The sequence below is a fragment of the Sus scrofa genome, chromosome X (genome assembly GCF_054392235.1).
Source record: "Sus scrofa isolate SSC_HxYL_T2T_F1_AM1 chromosome X, Sscrofa_HxYL_maternal_Yorkshire_Landrace_v2.0, whole genome shotgun sequence".
In the NCBI taxonomy this organism is placed as follows: Eukaryota; Metazoa; Chordata; class Mammalia; order Artiodactyla; family Suidae; genus Sus; species Sus scrofa.
In genome coordinates this window covers 24740135-24758415 of record NC_139401.1, presented here as the reverse complement: position 1 = coordinate 24758415, position 18281 = coordinate 24740135, and the positions used below count along the sequence as shown (strand labels likewise).

At 44.4% G+C, this 18281-nt stretch overlaps 1 long non-coding RNA gene across 2 annotated transcripts; it reads right to left on the bottom strand.

Annotated features, from left to right (window-relative positions):
• Nucleotides 1-2240: 2240 nt before the first annotated feature.
• On the bottom strand, nucleotides 2241-15642 carry LOC110257791 (uncharacterized). Of its 2 annotated transcripts, XR_014835854.1 has the most exons (5): nucleotides 15582-15642; nucleotides 12503-12689; nucleotides 7487-7576; nucleotides 7144-7252; nucleotides 2241-2699 (listed from the first exon to the last, which is right to left on the bottom strand). It is a non-coding gene; the product is annotated as an uncharacterized LOC110257791 (long non-coding RNA). The 2 variants fall into 2 exon arrangements; XR_002340761.2 differs by lacking the exons at nucleotides 7487-7576; nucleotides 15582-15642.
• Nucleotides 15643-18281: the final 2639 nt, after the last annotated feature.

Genomic DNA, 18281 nt, shown 5'->3' with positions numbered 1-18281 from the left:
CTATTTCAGCGTGCCTGTTTTCAGATGAACTTATAATCACTTCAACCAGAATAAGACTGCCTGAATTGTGACATAGTGAAAAAATATAGGTAGACTTAAAAAGTAGCTTCAGAAAAGTGACATCATCCTTTAATATTAATTTAAATGTTTTAAGTGTATTTTGCCAGTATTTTATATATGTGGCCTGATTTGGTTTTATACTTGTATAAGAGGAGTTCCTGTCTTGGCACAGTGGAAACGAATCCGAGTAGGGACCATGAGGTTGTGGGTTCGATCCCTGGCCTCGCTCAGTGGGTTAAGGATCCGGCGTTGCTGTGAGCTATGGTATAGGTCACAGACATTGCTATTGCTCTGGTATAGGCCAGCAGCTACAGCTTCAATTGGACCCCTAGCCTGGGAACCTCCATATGCTACGGGTGCAGCCCTAAAACGACGAGCAACAAAAAAAATTAAAAAAAAAAAAAGGAGTTCCCGTCGTAGCACAGCGGAAACAAATCCGACTAGGAATCATGAGGTTGCAGGTTTGATCCCTGGCCTTGCTCAGTGGGTTAAGGATCCGGCATTGCCGTGAGCTGTGGTGTAGGTCGCAGACATGGCTCAGATCTGGCATTGTTGTGGCTGTGGCGTAGGTCAGCAGCTACAGCTTCGATTGGACCTGGGAACCTCCACATGCAGTGGGTGCAGCCCTAAAAAGACAAAAAGACCAAAAAATATATATACTTTTATATGAGCTAAAAGCAGGACTTACCACTGATGTTATGTTAGCACACAACAAATTAATTTAACTCAACATTATAGTCCCAAAGAATGGTTTTCTCTTAAAAGGGCCTGAATACTTATGTCTGGAAAGCTTCATAATGAAAGTATGGAATTAATAAATTACATAATGAAAGGAACTATAACTTACTCACATTTGAGAAATATTTCCTTTTAGTGTTAAAAACCACAACCAAGAAAACCGAAGCTAAGAAAACTCTCCCTCTAGGTCTAATTATGAGGGTTAAAGTATTGATTCGAACTTGTATTTGCTATGTGTATTAAGAATATACTAAGTAGGAGTTCCCGTCGTGGCTCAGTGGTTAACGAATCCGACTAGGAACCATGAGGTTGCGGGTTCGATCCTTGGCCTCGCTTAGTGGGTTAAGGATCCGGCGTTGCCGTGAGCTGTGATGTAGGTTGCAGACGCGGCTCAGACCCCGCGTTGCTGTAGCTCTGGCGTAGGCCGGTGGCTACAGCTCTGATTCAACCCCTAGCCTGGGAACCTCCATATGCCCTGGGAGCGGCCCGAGAAATGGCAAAAAGACAAAAAAAAAAAAAAAAAAAAAAAAAAGATTATGCTAAGTATATAATGGGATTTACTTCTTTGGATTTCTTTTTCTAACAAGTGAGTCAAACTTCCACGTGCAGGTTTAGCCCATCTTCCCCTCTGATTCAGAAAATGGCCTATTCGAAATCATTTCCGGACTTCCTCCCATATTTTGAATTTATAACTGAGAAATATATTCTTTTGAGCTTCACACACAATCCAAACACTTCACACACAATTCACAAACATCAACACTCAGTGAATGTCCTAAACTTGAGAACAACACACACAAAAGCTTTGAGCTTCTAATGGAGGAATTTAAGGCTGACTTTTTCTCCAAATGAACTAAAAACCAGGATTTTTTTTTTAAGGCCATCATGTGTGGGCATATTTCAAGCACTTCTAAAAGAGCACTGGAGTTCCCGTCGTGGCGCAGCCGAAACAAATCCGAATAGGAACCATGAGGCTGTGGGTTCGATCCCTGGCCTCGATCAGTGGGTTAAGGATCCGGCGTTGCCATGAGCTATGGTGTAGGTCACAGACGCGACTTGGTTCCCACATTGCTGTGGCTGTGGCATAGCCCAGCAGCCACAGCTCCAATTCTACCCCTAGCCTAGGAACCTCCATATGCTTCGGCTGTGGCCCTAAAAAGCAAAAAATAAAATAATTAAAAATAAAAAAGAAATGAGCACTGGCAAAAATTAACTTCCACAGAGACCTTACAACAAGCACCTCCTGCAAAATGCAGTTGGATTCCATTGGCTCTGCCTCTCAGCATGTTCCTCAACCTGAGAAGCCAGAGAGAGGAAAGCAAGATGCCTGTCTGCAAGGAAGATGATGCAATAATCATGTGTCTACAATTCCATTATGGTATAATTAATCTTAATTACACATTAAATTCTGCCTGAATTAAAAGACTCACATAGCTTGAATCTTGTTTGTGTTGCCTGTAATTTTACCATGTTATTTTGAGAAATGTAAAATAATAAGCCTTCCAAAGCAAAATGGTGAGTTGAGGGACTCTGTTCTCAGGGGCTCTGAACAGCTGAACTCAAGTCATACCAGCCCATTTTTTTCCCAATCCCCGAGGACCAGGTGAGGAGGGTTCTGTGTCCATTTCTCCCATTCCCAGGCTCAGAGGCAGTTGGCATGTGTGGGAGAGGAAGTGCGGATCACATAGCCAGTCATGTGACAGCAGTGGGTGTCACCCACTCTGCTCCTTCTGTTTATGTTTCTCTTCATTGATCTAAAGGCAGACTAGAGACTTGGCACTTGCCTCCTTTTCCGTGCACCATTGTGAGAATTTCCTGAGGTCTCTTTCAATCTTCCCTCTCTTGCTTCCACAGGCACTTATTAACCTTTTTGGAGCTTCTCCAGGCACACCCAGCAACTCCTACAAGAGCAAAGGATCTTCTTAGAAGGCGGAATGCTGCACCCATCGCAGCACCTTTATTATGGTACAAATCAGACACAGCCTATATTATCTGTGGGGCCAGTATCATGAGATCATTCTTCCATTAGTACCTACTGAACCATGGTGCAAATGAAGACTTTTTTTTTCTCCTGTGGAGACAGAAATTCCAATGTTCAACATCTTCCTGAGAGGAAAGAAAAAAGTCTGGAACTATAAGAAAATCTTGGTTTGTAGAAACATAAAAACTCAGTCATAGTTTATACATTTTAGCATGGCACATTCTGACCTGGAGGACAAATTTTGCTTCTCTTTGAACAGAAAAGAAAATGCTCACTAAGTGTCACGCACCTAAAGTGGAAGGCTACCAACAGCACCATACTCTGTGTTATGTTAAAAACTCTCAGAAAAGGAACCAGAACCAAAGTGGCAAGAAAAGCTAGCCAATGCCCTGTGAAAAGGAGAAAGACAACAAATACCTGCCATGAGAAGGATGATGAAAGCACATGGTGGCTAGAAAACACCGAAAGCTTTATCCACTCCATGAAGGCCAGCAGCATATCCATATCCTTCCTAGACAATGTGGTGAAGTGGGACCCTCATGCAAGGACCCTCAAAATCCCAAAGTAACATGTGAAAACTTAGTCTCTTTTTTCTTGATTTTCCCGCATTTTCCAGGGGAGCTACTGAATCATAAATCTTCCCTTTATAAAAGACATACCATGTTCATAGATTGGAGGACTCGATATCATAGAGATGTTAATTCTTCCCAAGAGAGGCCAGAAACATATCCACACGTACACTGTCACCCGGTTTATGAAAAAGGTGGGGGCAATGGAGTACCATCAACATACTTTTTCCTTGATCCAGGTCCTGGTGACAACAGGGTGCTGACTTTGTGAAAACTTAACAAACTTGTACATTTAGGTCATGTACTGCTTTTCTGTTGGTATGTTATTCTTAGACTATAAGTTTGTTTTCAACCCCTTTATAAGAGTTTGAATGACATTTTTCAAAGATTAAACTGTTAGTGTTCAAAACAAATATTTTAAAATATTCAAAATTTGAATGAGTTCAACAGTAGTTTGGTTCGTAGTTTCTCTCTTAAAGAGTTTTAAATACTTTGCCTCTTTTAAATACCTAGGTTCTATTTGTTTTTCTGCATTTGTGCAATGTTCTGGTCTCTTTTCTTGGTCTGTTTCGCTTCCACATTCCTTTTCCTATCCATATACTTTAAGGCAAATGAAACACTATTAACAAGTCTTTTCTATCATGCAATTAATCCTAGTACACCAGGATCCTTTGCTCCAACCACTGTATCAAGCTTCTTTGTTCACAGAAAACAACCAGAACAATAACACTGAAGGAAAAATATAACTTAGTAGGTGCTAAAGTCTCATTTCAAATGTTTCCTCTTAGACCACTGAGAAAATTCTTTCCTTGTCTTCACTGAGAGCACACAGTTCTTCCAAAAGGCCATTGGTACTGGATCTGTTATACCCTCTGCGGTGAAGTTACTTATCTTTAGCTGAATGTTTTCACAGATAACAATTAGGTTTTGCAGGGCACCTTGTAAGAGAGTAATGATCGTTTATTACTTAGCTCCATTTGGAAATCTGCAACCCAAGACTCACTGTAGTCAATAAATAGTGGAAAAAAGGGCATTCTGGCATGAAGACTGTTTATATGTTATACTGGGTTTGTGCTCATATCTTATTAAACTTATTGAAGAGACTTCAAAATCCAATTGTTTTCTATTTCTGAAATTCTACTCACCTGGAGACTCATCCCTAAACAGCAAGATGCATGGCTCTACATATCATGTGTGCCTCTGCAAAATGAGGGGCACAGACAATGGCAACACAAAGATATATTAAAAAATACATAATGTAACTTGTCTTAATATACTTTTCTGAGTCTAAAAATATGCCAGACCAAAAGAAACATATTTACATAAAAAGCAGACAAGGTCAAATAACAAAGAAAGCCCTTAATTAGTTGTAATCAACTTTAATTTGCATACCGTATATAATTCCTAAATGATTGTTAATAATAACTTTATATAATGGACTTCCAATTTTCATGAAAATGGCACATTTTGATAAGCAGACACAAAACCCTAGTACTAATAAGGTTTAATTTGCATACATTAGACTGATTATCCAAACAAAAGGATTACAGTATTACTTCTCCATACCTTTATGTCCTTATTATGCACATTTATTAACTTCACAAAAGCTAGCTGTTAGTGACAAACAATAGCCATGGTTGGAAGAGAAATCTAAGGAATGAATAAGGTACATTTTAATGCTAAGGAGCAAAGTTTATACATCATAAATGCTGAATTTAACTCTTTGTTGGCTAAAGAGGCGAAAATTCCACAAAGGGTGCTTCATCCTCTGAATAAGGCACCTTGTATCTGCTACCTGAAAAAAAAATACCCTAATACACTTCATCACTCCATTTTCATAATGAATTTATCTCAAGCTAGGAAGCCCCGACACTGCAGTATGCTGAGAATTCATGAACAGCCACAGAATTAAGCTTTAAATGTGTACTTCTAGGGTGCAGTGTTAATAAATATATTTCAACAAGCTTAGTTTTCAGCCGAGTAAATAATAATATAGGTGGCATTAGTATTGATATCGGTTCCTAATAGTATCATTTATACCCTGCAATTAAAGTTTAAGCACTAAATAAAGCATTATTAGGAGATCTGGGTTGGCTTTTCTTATATGTGAACACAAATGAAGCTCACGAGTGTTTGGAGAAGAGCCAAAAAACTTGAAACTTCGCCACAAGCTACTTCCGGGGTTTTTCTCTGCGTTTTTTGCTACTTGGCAAGACACAGAACGAGAAACCAGGAAATGGTTTTCAAAGAAGGCGAGAGGAAAGGGAAGTCCCAGGAACTAAACTGAACACCACCATGGTTAACTCTGACCCTTCCGCACATGAGATAAAAAAAGACGGGAGCCATCTAGGAGAAATGTGTACATCTCAATATCCAGTTAGAGTCGTGCTAGTGTTGTGCTGAAAGGTTTATGCTTAAAATACAAGAGAAAAAGACATCTTAACTGAAGGACAAAAGTGTTTAAGACTTCCTGTGTTTCCCATAAACTGCTGCTCCCGGCCCCACAGAGCCGCAAAGTGCCACACCAAGGGCTGTGTTAGGAAGGAGATGCATTTTAACTGACAATCCTGCAGGGAACAGGATTCTCCAACTCTCCCTCCTGCATTTCCAGAACCCAGAAAATACCTGATTCAAGGGATGAGTTCAATGCCCACTTGTCAAATGACCGAATGCTTGTACAGGAAACAACGGCCCTGAGATGCCCTGCCCTCCTCCCCGCCCCAGATGTGTCTTTGCCGGTAGATGCTCATCATCTTTATTTGATCAAGTGTTCTAGGAGCTTCCCTCAACTGCTACAGGTATTTGAGGTGAAACAGCTTTAAATCACAAGAAGACCAGAAGGTTAACAGAAAAATTAGCTCGTCAAAGTGAACAAAGAAGTTCCAATAAATTTTGCTTTCCCCACAATGAACTTAGAACCTTGAAATCAATTTCCAATTGGACAAGTAGTAGTAAATAGTTCTCTATCATCTGGTATGAGAACCACCATGCAAGACCCATACCAAAGCAACCACAAAATGCTACTGCTCTTAATAGAGCCGTTATCGTGACTTTAAATTAGAGTAATAAGAAAAACTTTGAAAATATCACAAAGAAACAAGAATTGTTTTTACCATTCAGTCAATAAACTGATATAAAATGGTGATCGTGCCTCTAATCACTATGATTTTGCCAACCCCAAAGTCATGATCTGAATGTGCCCAAGCAGTTTCCATTGGCTTCAGTGGGTTCACCTACATACAGGACAACACGGAACTGTGGTCCTGAAAAGAATTCTTTAGATGGCAATTTTCTTTCCACCAACTCAAAGGCTGAGCACATTAATCATAGTATTACGTCTTCGATCATCTCTCTCTACGTGTGGATTTTCAAACCAGGGAAATTCTGGCTCAGCGTGGCTGGGGACACGTTCCTCTCAGTCAGGGGCAGAGCTACAGTACAGGGCAGATCCCTCCTCTCTCCCAGGCAGCTGCTCCGTGCGCTACCCCACCCGGCCACTGAGGGAGGCTGCGCTCCTGGACCCAGACCCACTACAAAAGCATAATACAGCTACATGAGGCAGGAAACGAAGCAGGAACCTAACTCCCATTAGCATTTCCTTTGCTCAAACTCAGAGCACAGACTCCCAAAGAAATAAATTCACAGTCCAATTCTCTTTCTACCTTTTCTCTGTGCATTGTGGAAGAGAAATAAAGATCTCTTTGTCAGTTCAGATGGGCGGCTTTTCATGTGCTAGGCTGCAGATCGAGAGCACTTCAGACTCTGCAGAGAACAAAGGCCAGCTTGCCTACTTACCTGATTACGGAGAAACGTCCATCTCTAGCAGTGTCTGTACGTCAGCTGCCGCCGAGATTCAATCACATTCCAGCAAGGCTTCGAACAAAGGTAGGAAACCCACCTCAAACTTGAGAAGATAAAAACGCATAAAATGAAAATGTAAATTATTTTCCTGTTAATCCCATCTACCAAGCCCCAAATCTCGGGGGCCTAAGGGGGCTAGCTAGAGCTGGAGCCAGGCTCCAAATGGATCATTTGAAACACTCAAATTCTGTGCATAACATTGTATCTCATCTACTTGCATGAGGATATAAATGCATTGTACATTAGTTTGCCTGGGATATGACGCTACAGAACCTACCATCTTTAGTGTGCTAATTCCATTATTGAATATTCTTCCTTCCTCTCAGTGAAGACTTATCCAATCTTCTTTTCACCACCACAGTATTCTCTAAGAGTTAAAACCGAATTACTTCATTAAAGTTAAGAATGCTAGATAGAAACAAATCCTTCTGATGAATTTCTAACTGTTTTTAGAAGCAAGGATGGGAGCTGGAGATGGTAAATTTTGTGCTTTTTGTTTCCTTTGCCGTAGCCCAGGATTCCAGTTTGTGAAACTGAGACGACCCATGACTTACCAAGTGATCAAGGTTTTAGGGGAAAAAAGCATTTGCCATACACAGAGCTAATGTCACCACACCATCTGATAAGACAATGATACACGCAGGGATATTTTATCTATGCCTCGGGTGACCAAGAACCCCACGGCACGCAGGACAGTCCTGGGTTTTGCCTGTTGTCTCGGAGAAGTACTAATAGTTCTCCTTTCCAGACTTCAAGGTGTCCTGGTTTGGAAGATAAAGTGTATAGCCCATTTAAGCTATTTCCCATCAGGAGCATATGTAAGCAAGTATGGAGAAACATTTTTATAGATGTCTGTGTTGAGGGCCCTTCTCAACTTCTAAAAGTACAAGTTCAACTTCATATTGATAAACCACACTATTGAAAGGACCCTATGGGACAAGAGCCTTTATAGTTCTCTCGTGGCACAGTGGGTTAAGGATCCAGCATTGTCACTGCTGTGGCTTGAGTCGATGCCGTGGCACAGGTTTGATCCCTGGTCCAGGAACTTTCACATGCCGCAAGAGTAGCCCAAAAAAAAAAAAAAAAAAAAAAAAAAAAGCCTTTCCATGTCCCCTATTTCTTGTTCATAGGAAAAAGACTTCAGCCTCCTAGACTTCCCCTGAGTACCAAAGGGGAGATTTAAACAGTTGCTAACCGAGGAAGAGGGGATGCAGAAACAAAGGGGGAGCAGTCAAAAAACAATGGTGCAGCCTTGGGGCAGGGAGCTGGTTCCACCTCAAGGAATATACATTACAGTATTTCTGAGCCCTTCTGCGGGAACTAAGGCCCCCATCCTGGTGGAGGATGGTAGCTTCAGGCTGAGCACCAGATTCCTGGAACACCCCTCTGTTTGCTCACCACCAACAACCAGAAGAAAGTCACACACGCTGCCCTCACCCCAAATTTTGCCTATAAAACTTCTCCCTGAAAACCATTGGGAAGTTTATGCTTTTTGAGCACGAGCCACCCACCCTCCTTGCTCAGCCCTGAAATAAACCTTGCTCTCCTCCAAACTCCGACGTTTTGGTTTGTTCGGCCTCAGTGTGCGTCAGGCACAGGAACTTGTGTTTAGCAACACTATATCAATATTTCCTTTGGACACTTCAACATTTGAAAATCAACTTCAGGTATTTTCATTTTCTTTTGGATCCATTCAACAAGACCCTTACACTGTGAGCAGAGATTTTAGCATCCTTATTTACAGCTAAGACCAGGATCGTTGATGTGCCTGAGACCAGACAGTAAGGCTTCCTTATTCCTACTCTAGAGGTGCTTTTTCTTGCAAGCCAGAATAGAAACCTATGGGATAGAATTGAGAGCTGACTTTTTTAGGTTTTTTTTGTTTGTTTTTTGGCCAGGCCCACGGATCAATCTTGTGCCACAGCAGCAGCCCAAGCCAAAACAGTGACAAAGCTGGATCCTTAACCCACTGTGCCACCAGGAAAGTCCTCATTCAGCTAGTTAAAAATTTTAACTCAGGCTTACTTTCCTAGCAAAAGTAGGCCTTGGAAACAAACTCTACAGTTTTTGTTTGTTTGTCTATTTTTGCGGCCTGACAATGGCCTTTTCACAAGAATTCAATTTCCTATCTCTCTGGATCAAATCAAATTATAGTGTGCAATTGGAGTTCCCATCGTGGCTCAGTGGTTAACGAACCTGACTAGCATCCATGAGGACGCGGGTTCAATCCCTGGCTCGCTCAGTGGGTTAAGGATGCGGCGTTGCCCTGAGCTGTGGTGCGGATCGCAGACGGGGCTCAGATCTGTTGCTGTAGCTGTGATAGAGGCAGACAGCTACAGCTCTGATTTGACCCCCAGCCTGGGAACTTCCATATGCCACGGGAATGGCCCTAAAAAGACAAAAGAAAAAAAAATTATAGCATGCGATTAAAACAAGATTTTTTAAATTATAAAAATCAGTGAGGTTTGGACAGTAGAAGGCAAGGGACAAAGGACAGCGTCTGTAAGGCTTTCCAAGTGAATTCAGACAAGTTGTTAAAGTCCTGAAGCTCTGTTCTCTAAATTAAAGAGAAATGGACCAGAGCACATTTTCCACCACTGGGCATTTCCTAAAGCGCTATCTGACTAGTAGTTTCTTTACATCCATCCTAGAGGCACTGGGATCTGGGATCTAGATCACCATGGAGCACTGAAGACTGAAGGTCCTCTTGCCTTGGCCTTGACATGGTGCCCTCCTGGTTCTACCTCTCTTGGCGACTCCACATTCTTCTCTACCAGACTTTGGAATCTGCTCTTTCATCAGGATTCCTTGCAGCTTGGCCCTAGACCCTCTTCCCTTCTCATCCATCCACAGAAGCTATCAACTGGCAGTGGTGATACACTTCTAATACACGTGTTTTGTTTGGCCCTGATCAACTTTTTTAATTGAGCCAACATTTGAAACCAAGACATTGGCGGCAAAATCCAGATTCCTGGCCTCAGCTGAAAAATCCATGCAATTATCAGATGGGGGAGAGCAGACAGTCCCAATCACTGAGTAAAACAAAATAAGCATCTGGCCCACATTCTGCTACCTGCCTGGCCCCTGTGGGCATTGCAGTTTTCAATCTCCATTCCACATACCTACCATGGCTTCAGGGATCCTCTCTCTGCACGCTAACAATGCCCAGCTCCACACATCTGCCTGTCCTGAGGTCCGGATCACAGATCTGTGTGTCCACTAAGGTCCAGACACACACATCACATGTCCTCTGCGGTTATCCTCAACATATATGCCCTCTGTGGTTATCCTCAACATATATGCCCTCTGTGGTCCAGGGCCAGAGATCCAGCTGCCTGTCCAACATCTCCAAATGAATGATAAAAACAAGGGCATCCTGTATGCACCATCTCCAAAACTGCTCTCTCTTCCAAATCTGACCACCAGTGTGGTTTATCTCAGGGAAAAAAAAAATGTATTCTTTCAATCTAGACATCTGAGCATCACATCAGACACCTCCTTGTCCTTCAACCTCTACATTCAATATTCATCAAATTCTACTGATTTACCTCCAGAACACCTTTCTAATGCTACCATATTCACTTTATCCACCCTGGGTCATACCACCATCATTTCTGTCCTAAATGATGCAGTCGTTTCCTAATGGGTCTTCCCACATGCATACCTGCTCCTTTCCAATTCATGACCCTGATTAAATTTTTCAAGGGCTTCCCATTATTTCGCATCCTTAAGGAAGACCTCCAAATCCTTTATGAGCTGACTCTGTAAATTCTTCCGGTACCAGTACCATTTTCCCTGAACATTCTCCTCTAAAACTTCACTGGCCTTCTCTCAGTTCCTTTGAAGATGCAGCATTCTTTCCTGCTGCAAGGCCCTTGGGCAAACTTCTCTCTACCTGACGCTTATCACCCACTGCTCCCCAGTCTGACCAGGTCAGTCCTTCACAAAATGTTTTACTATCATGGTAGAGGAGCATAACGTCTGTACAGCACACCGGAAGAATAAATAAGACCATCCACAGAGACCACCCATCCTTGAGTTATGCCACAGCCCCCAAGTCTAGCTGGCCCTGAAGGCCAAAGAGAGCAATTTCTCAGCTGGCCTATGTAACCCACATTCATCACTGTGCCCCAAAAAACCTGTTAGGAGATACTTAGTGCCCAAAGGGGTGGTTTTCAAAGTGTGGTCCCTGAATGGCAGCATCAGTACCATCTGGGAACTTGTTAGAAATGCAAATCAGCTCCACCCCAGACCTACTGAATTAGAAACTCTGGGGTGAGGCCCAGCTGTCTGTGTTTTACAAGTGTTCTGGATGATTCTGACGCACACTAAAATTTAGAACCACTGCTCTAGATAACATGGTAGGTAACTCCTGCTCATCTCTAGAGTCCCTCACCTCATCTAGAAAGTCTTCCCTGACACTCACACTAGATCAGGTACCCCTGCTGTTTATTTTCATAGCACAAAGTACTTGTTTATCGCAAGACATGCCCCAAGTGCTACCAATTCATTATTTGTGTAATCTGTTTCATGTCTCCACAACACACTGTAATCTCTATGAAGCTAGAGACCAATTTTGTCTTACTTTACTTTGTGTTAGTTCACTGCAACGCCAGGGATCCAAGCCGCAACCTTATGGTTCCTAGTCGAATTCATTTCAGCTATACCACGACAGGAACTCCTGTCTTATTTACTTAGATCCACAGTGTATGGAGAAGTGTTGGGGGTGGGGAAGATACTTTAACAAGAACAAGGAAACATTTGCTCTTTCTGACGAGCCCTCAAGGCTTTTAAAATATCGAACAGGACATTCTCTGCCAAGGCGTTTAGACGCTTAAGTTCAAGACCTTCCTTGACGTTGAGTGCACAGAACGCGTAGCTCAAAGGAGAGAGAGACTCACCAACAAAGGCGAGCAGCTGAGACTCAGCGGTGTGATATTAACTGCTGCGTTGCTGGGGAAAAGGACCCACGGGCCATCAGCCGGCCTGCCTGCTGAGGCAAAGTACTTTCCTTTTGGCCCTTCTGGCCCCAGACCGCGTGTGCTCTGCGCAAGTGAGAACCCTCTAGGCCACCATCCTTCTCCTGGACTGGTTGCAGGGGCCTCTGCGGTCCCAAACAGGCCCACTGGCTAGGGTTCCTCCAGTCACTTGGTCCCTGACCTGTCTGTGTGCCGGGTAAACCGAGGCTAACCAGCTTTCAGTCTGCCTGCACGCTGTGGAAGTGAGATCCCTTCGGACCAGCTTATAGGCCTGGCTTAGAGTGGAGCCGAGAGGTCTTGATGCTAATAATTACCTGCCCGTGTGCTGGGGCGTGGGAGCCTTCTCGACCACCGTCCTTTCCTCCTGTTGGTGCATCCGGTTCCCTTACGGCCACTCACTGAGGATCGCTGTAGAACCAATTCAAGGCCCTTCTGACCACCAGCTGGCCTGAGATACATGTTTCTGTGGATCCTACCGGACCCCAGATTGTGGCAGACGTGCTGTGGAAGACAAATGCCTTTCGGGGACTGTTTTTCTTGCAGCACCTTGGTGTCTCAAAGGCCCTTCCGGTCTCCAACCCGATCCCTCTCCAGTGTGGGTTCCGCAGGTCATTCGGCCCCCCAGCCTCTCAGTGCGCTGGGGAACTGTCAGCCGTTCCAACAGTTCTCCCCACGCACCACCCCCCTCCCCCGCCACAGCTGTGCAATGAAAGCCCTCTTGGCCACCATACCGGCCTCACTTGCTGTAGAGCCGAGGGCCCTTCGTGCCTTCATCAGCCTTTTTTGAGAGCGCCAGAGCCCTCTCAGCTACCATACTATCTGCATTCTGGTGTCCCGAGAGCCCACCCACTAGGGATTCCCCCCCCCCCCCGGTCATTTCGTCCCCCTGCCTGCCCTGGTGCTAGAAAACAAGGGGTCATCCAGCCATCGGCCTGCCCACGTCAGGCTGAGTGACAAGCACCTGTGGCAACTGCACAGGTGTCCCCCACTAGGGAGCCTAGGGCGCCTCTGGCTACATACTTGCCTGTGAGCTATTGACTGAACTCTTTCAGCCGCTGTCCCTCACGTGCACCCATAACATGGGGGCCCTTCCACTCCCTTCTGGCCTCGTGTTGGTGCCATGGACCCTTCAACTCAACAGCCAGGCCACATGCCATGGTGCCCACCTGCATGGGTGCTGGAGCATGGAAGGCCCTTCCAGCTGTCAGCCTGCCCTGTGCTGTGGGATGGAGAGACTTTTGAGCCCTGGAAGGCCCTTTCCACCTACTAGCCCCAAACCCAACCCGCCTGACAGCTGGTGGTCAGGGGTTCCTTAGAGCCCTCACAGGGACTGGAGTCACAGGAGAGTGGGAGCCCGCGGGGCACTAGCCTGCCCACTTGCTGTGGAACCTACAGCCCTGTCGGTAACCACCTTTCCTCACGCTGTTTCTCCAGGGCCCTTCTGCCACCATCAGTTCCCACAGTCAGTCCTTTGTGCTGGTGACCTGGGGGAACCTTCGGGCCGCCAGCGAGCCACACAGCAGGATACCAGGAGTCCTTTTGGCCTTCAGATTGTCTCCTCGCTGCAGAGCCAAGTGTCCTTATAGTGCAAAAGCAGCTATAGACTAGATGTAAATGAATGGGCATGGCTGGATTTGGCTCACAGGTATATTTTCCCCTCCCGTAACCTATAATGCTATAGAATTCTCTAGTTTTAGCCAGGAACATAGCTATACAGAATAAATTTTACAGTCCAAGCCTCCTGGCAGCTAAGTGTGACCATGTGTCTTTGTGTAACTCCTAAACCATGCCCCCAAATGGAAGAGACATGATCTCTCTTTCCTCCTTCCCCTTCCTGTTGGCTGGAATGTTGACAAGAGCCACCTTGGGTCATACAGATGAAAGCAACATCCTAGAGACAAAAAAGAAGCAAGATAGGAGACTGGGGCCTGGATGTCACCCCAGAGTAGAGCTATCTACTCTCTCAGCTCCAACTTTTATATGAAAGAAAAATAAGCTTCCAGGAATTCCTGTCAGGGCTCAGTGGAAAAGGAATCTAACTAGCATCCATGAGGACTCATGTTTGATCCCTGGCCTCGCTCAGTGGATTAAGGATCCAGTGTTGCCTTGAGCTGTGGTATAGGTCACAGACGCTGCTCAGATCCAGCGTTGCTGTGGCTGTGGTATAGCCCAGCAGCTACAACTCTGATTTGACCCCTAGCATGGGAACATCCACATGCTGCGGGTACAGTCCTAAAAAGCAAAAAAAAAAAAAAAAAAGAAAGAAAGAAATAAAAAAATAGAAAAGAAAAAGAAGCTTCCAACTTGTTTAAACCTCTACTGTCACCGAGTCACACACAGTCCAAACCCCATTCTAACAAATGTGCCTGACGTCACCAAAAATTAAGGAGTTCATTCATTTCAACCTCTCAATAACAATAAAAATCAAAGACAGGGACCCAAGCATGAGAATGAATATGAGAACTATGTCTTGAAGTTTTTGGCTTCTATCTTCTCTGTTACCATCCTCTCTTTTAAACCACTGTCCACTCTCCAGCTTAAAACCTCCAGTGTTTTCCAGTGCTCTTAAAACACAGACCAGGGCAGTTCCCGTCTTGGCTCAGTGGTTAGCGAATCCAACTAGGAACCATGAGGTTGCGGGTTCGATCCCTGGCCTTGCTCAGTGGGTTAAGGATCTGGCGCTGGCCGTGAGCTGTGATGTAGATTGCAGACGTGGCTCGGATCCCACGTTGCTGTGGTTCTGGCATAGGCCGGTGGCCACAGCTCCGAATCGACCCCTAGCCTGGGAACCTCCATATGCCGTGGGAGTGGCCCAAGAAATGGTAAAAAGACACACATGCACACACAAAACACAGACCAAGAAGGTCCCTTGTGGTATAGAGGGTTAAAGATCTGGCATTGTTGCAGCTGTGGTGCAGGTTGCAACTGCAGCACCAGTTTGATCCCTGGCCAGGGAACTTCCACATGCCATGGGTACAGGAAAAAAAAAAAAAGCACCATAGACCAGACCCAGACCCACAAATGACCTTCTGTTCTCACCTCTACCACCCTCTCCAGCCTCAGCACATACAACTCACTTCACCCTCTCTAGCCGCACCACCCTTCTTCCTGTTGTACTTGCCATTGCTCTTCTGCATACTCTCACCTCTGCCTGGGATGCTCTTCTTTTGTACCCTCATCACTGAGTTCATCTGAGCCCAACTTTCAGACCTCAGCTCATCCCTTCCAGTCCCTGACCTCGGTGATTTTGGCAGAGGCCACATTATGGGCTGTCCTGGTACCATGAGACTGCTTGTCAAGGGCTTGTCACAGTCACGATTTTCCATTGGCTTTGTGATTCTTTGCTTAACTGTAAGCTATGTGGGGGTAGGACCTGTGTCTGATTTTGCTCACCACTGTAGCCTGAAGCAGGGATCCCATGAAGCAGGAAAATGAATCATCATGACATAGTCCCCTAGTACAAAAGCAAGGTAACATGATTCATAATGGAATTTGGTCTTGACCCGTGTCACTTAGGATTATCAGCTGTGTAGAATAGAAAAAGGAAAAAAAAAAATGGCTTAAATCAGCTAAGAAATTTATTTCCCTCTCATATAAAATACGTGTGGAAGTAGGGGCATCAGGGCTGGAGTATGATAGCTCTGTAAGTTGCCAGGGATCCAGATACCTTCTGGCCAGTCATTCTGCCATCCCTCGGATGTGATTCTTGTCATTATGGTTCAGTGTGGCTGATAGTGCTCCAGCTATCGTGTCTCTTCCAGGCAGCAAATTTGAGGAATGGAGAAAAGGGCCTGCCCTCTTTCTTTTTTAAAAAAAAGTTTTAGAGTTGATTTGCAAAGTTGTGATCATTTCTGCTGTAAGACGAAGTGATTCAGTTATACATGTTCACACATCCATTCTCTTTGATTCTTTTCCCACATAGATTATTACAAAATCCTGGATAGAATTCTCTGTGCTATACAGCAGGTCCCCGTTGGCCAATCATTCCATATACCTCAGTGTGCATAGGCCAGTCCCAAACCCCTCGTCCCACCTCCCACCTTTGGTAGTCATAAGTTTTTCAAAGTCTATGAGTCTGTTTCTGTTCTGCACATAAGTTCATTTGTATCCCTTATTTATTTATTTATTTACTCAATGAAATTTTTTACATTTACAGTATCCATTTTTTAGATTCCACGCATAAGCGATACCATATGATGATATCATATTATGCCCCCTTTTAAGTTGACTTCCTAGAAACCCTGCACGACACATCCTTACCCACTCTTAGTCAAATTGGCCACACTTCCTTGAAAGAGGCTATACTACGTGTCCAGGTAAAAATCAGTGCTTTCCCTCCCTAGTAAATTGCGCTAAAAACAGTGACTTAAAATAACAACGACCAGGAGTTCTCTTTTGGCTCAGCAGGCTAAGGATCTAGTGTTGTCACTGCAGCAGCTTGGGTTGCTGCTGTGGGGAGGGTTCTATCCTTGGCCCAGGAACTTCCACATGCACAGCCAAAAAAATAAAAAAAAAAGTTAGGAAACAGAACAACAGCCATTTTGTTCTCTCTCATGGGTCTGTCAGTTTAGTGGCCTCAGCTGGGCAGTTCTGCTGGTCTCACTTGGGGTCTCACACAATTGCAGTCACCTAAGATGCTGGGATGTTGGACCCCTCTTCTCTCCACATAATCTCTTGCCAACAGCATGGAAGGCCTTCTAGAAGCTTAGACATAGGATCACTTCCCTACTTTCTACTGGTCAAAGCAGTCACAAAGCCAGTCCAAATTCAAGAGGAAAAATAAACTGCACTTATTTCTTAAATTTTTTAAATTTGTTATGGCCGCACTCACAGCATATGGGAGTTCCTGGGCCAGGGACTGAATGTGAGCTGCAGCTGCAGCAGTGCCAGATCCTTTAACCCACTGCGCTGGTCCAGGCATCAAACCCGAGTCTCCACAGTGACCTGAGCTGCTGCAGTCAGATTCTTAACCCACTGTGCCACAGCAGGAACTCCACTTCTTTTTGTGGGGAGTGACACAGAATTTGAAGCCCTCTTCAATCCTTTACCAGGAGAATGGATATTTGGAGACAATTAGCAGCCTTTATTTCCTATCCCTCAAGACAAACCATCTAGCAGACCAAGAGAGGACCATGGCTATACTCATGAAAAGAAACACCAGCCATTATGCTTAGAATCTAACAGAAATCAGAGTAAGACCACTGATTACCTCCCAGTCCCCTTCAAGCCAGCTCTTCATCAAGCCCTAGTAAAATTTCAAAACACTAACTGTGGGCAAAATAATCTGTAGCCAACATGAATAAGCAATTAAGAACTGACAACTCCTAGGAGAGGAAATACGAGTGGCCAATTGTCACATGAAAAAAAATACTTAACCTCACTAATAATGAAAGAGATGCTCGTGAAAACAATAATAAGCTTTTAGGTTTTGTTCATCAAACTAACAACATTTAACAAGATCGAAAATATCTGGTGTTGGAGTTCCCGTCGTGGCGCAGTGGTTAACGAATCCGACTAGGAACCATGAGGTGGCGGGTTCGGTCCCTGCCCTTGCTCAGTGGGTTAACGATCCGGCGTTGCCGTGAGCTGTGGTGTAGGTCACGGACTTGGTTCAGATCCCGCGTTGCTGTGGCTCTGGCGTAGACTGGTGGCTACAGCTCCGATTGGACCCCTAGCCTGGGAACCTCCATATGCCGCGGGAGCGGCCCAAGAAATGGCAAAAAGACAAAAAAAAAGAAAATATCTGGTGTTATCGATGTTATTTGTGGGATCCTAAAGAGGAATGATCCTTTTAAAGGGCATTTGTCAATACCCATAAAGTTCAGTCTATACACACTTTTTTTTTTTGGCCACGCCACAGCAGCGACCCAAGCCATCAATGACAATGCCATATCCTTAGCCCACTGTGCCACGAGGGAACTCTCTGTACATAGCTTTTAATGGAATAATTCCAATCACAAGTCAATATTCCGTAAAAATAATTGTATGAGTGTTCAAAAATATATGCAAAACAATATTCCTTTCAGTATCCATATATCACACAAAGTCAGGTGACTTTCATTTAGCATCTGCAGTGTATGCTCTGGGTTCTTT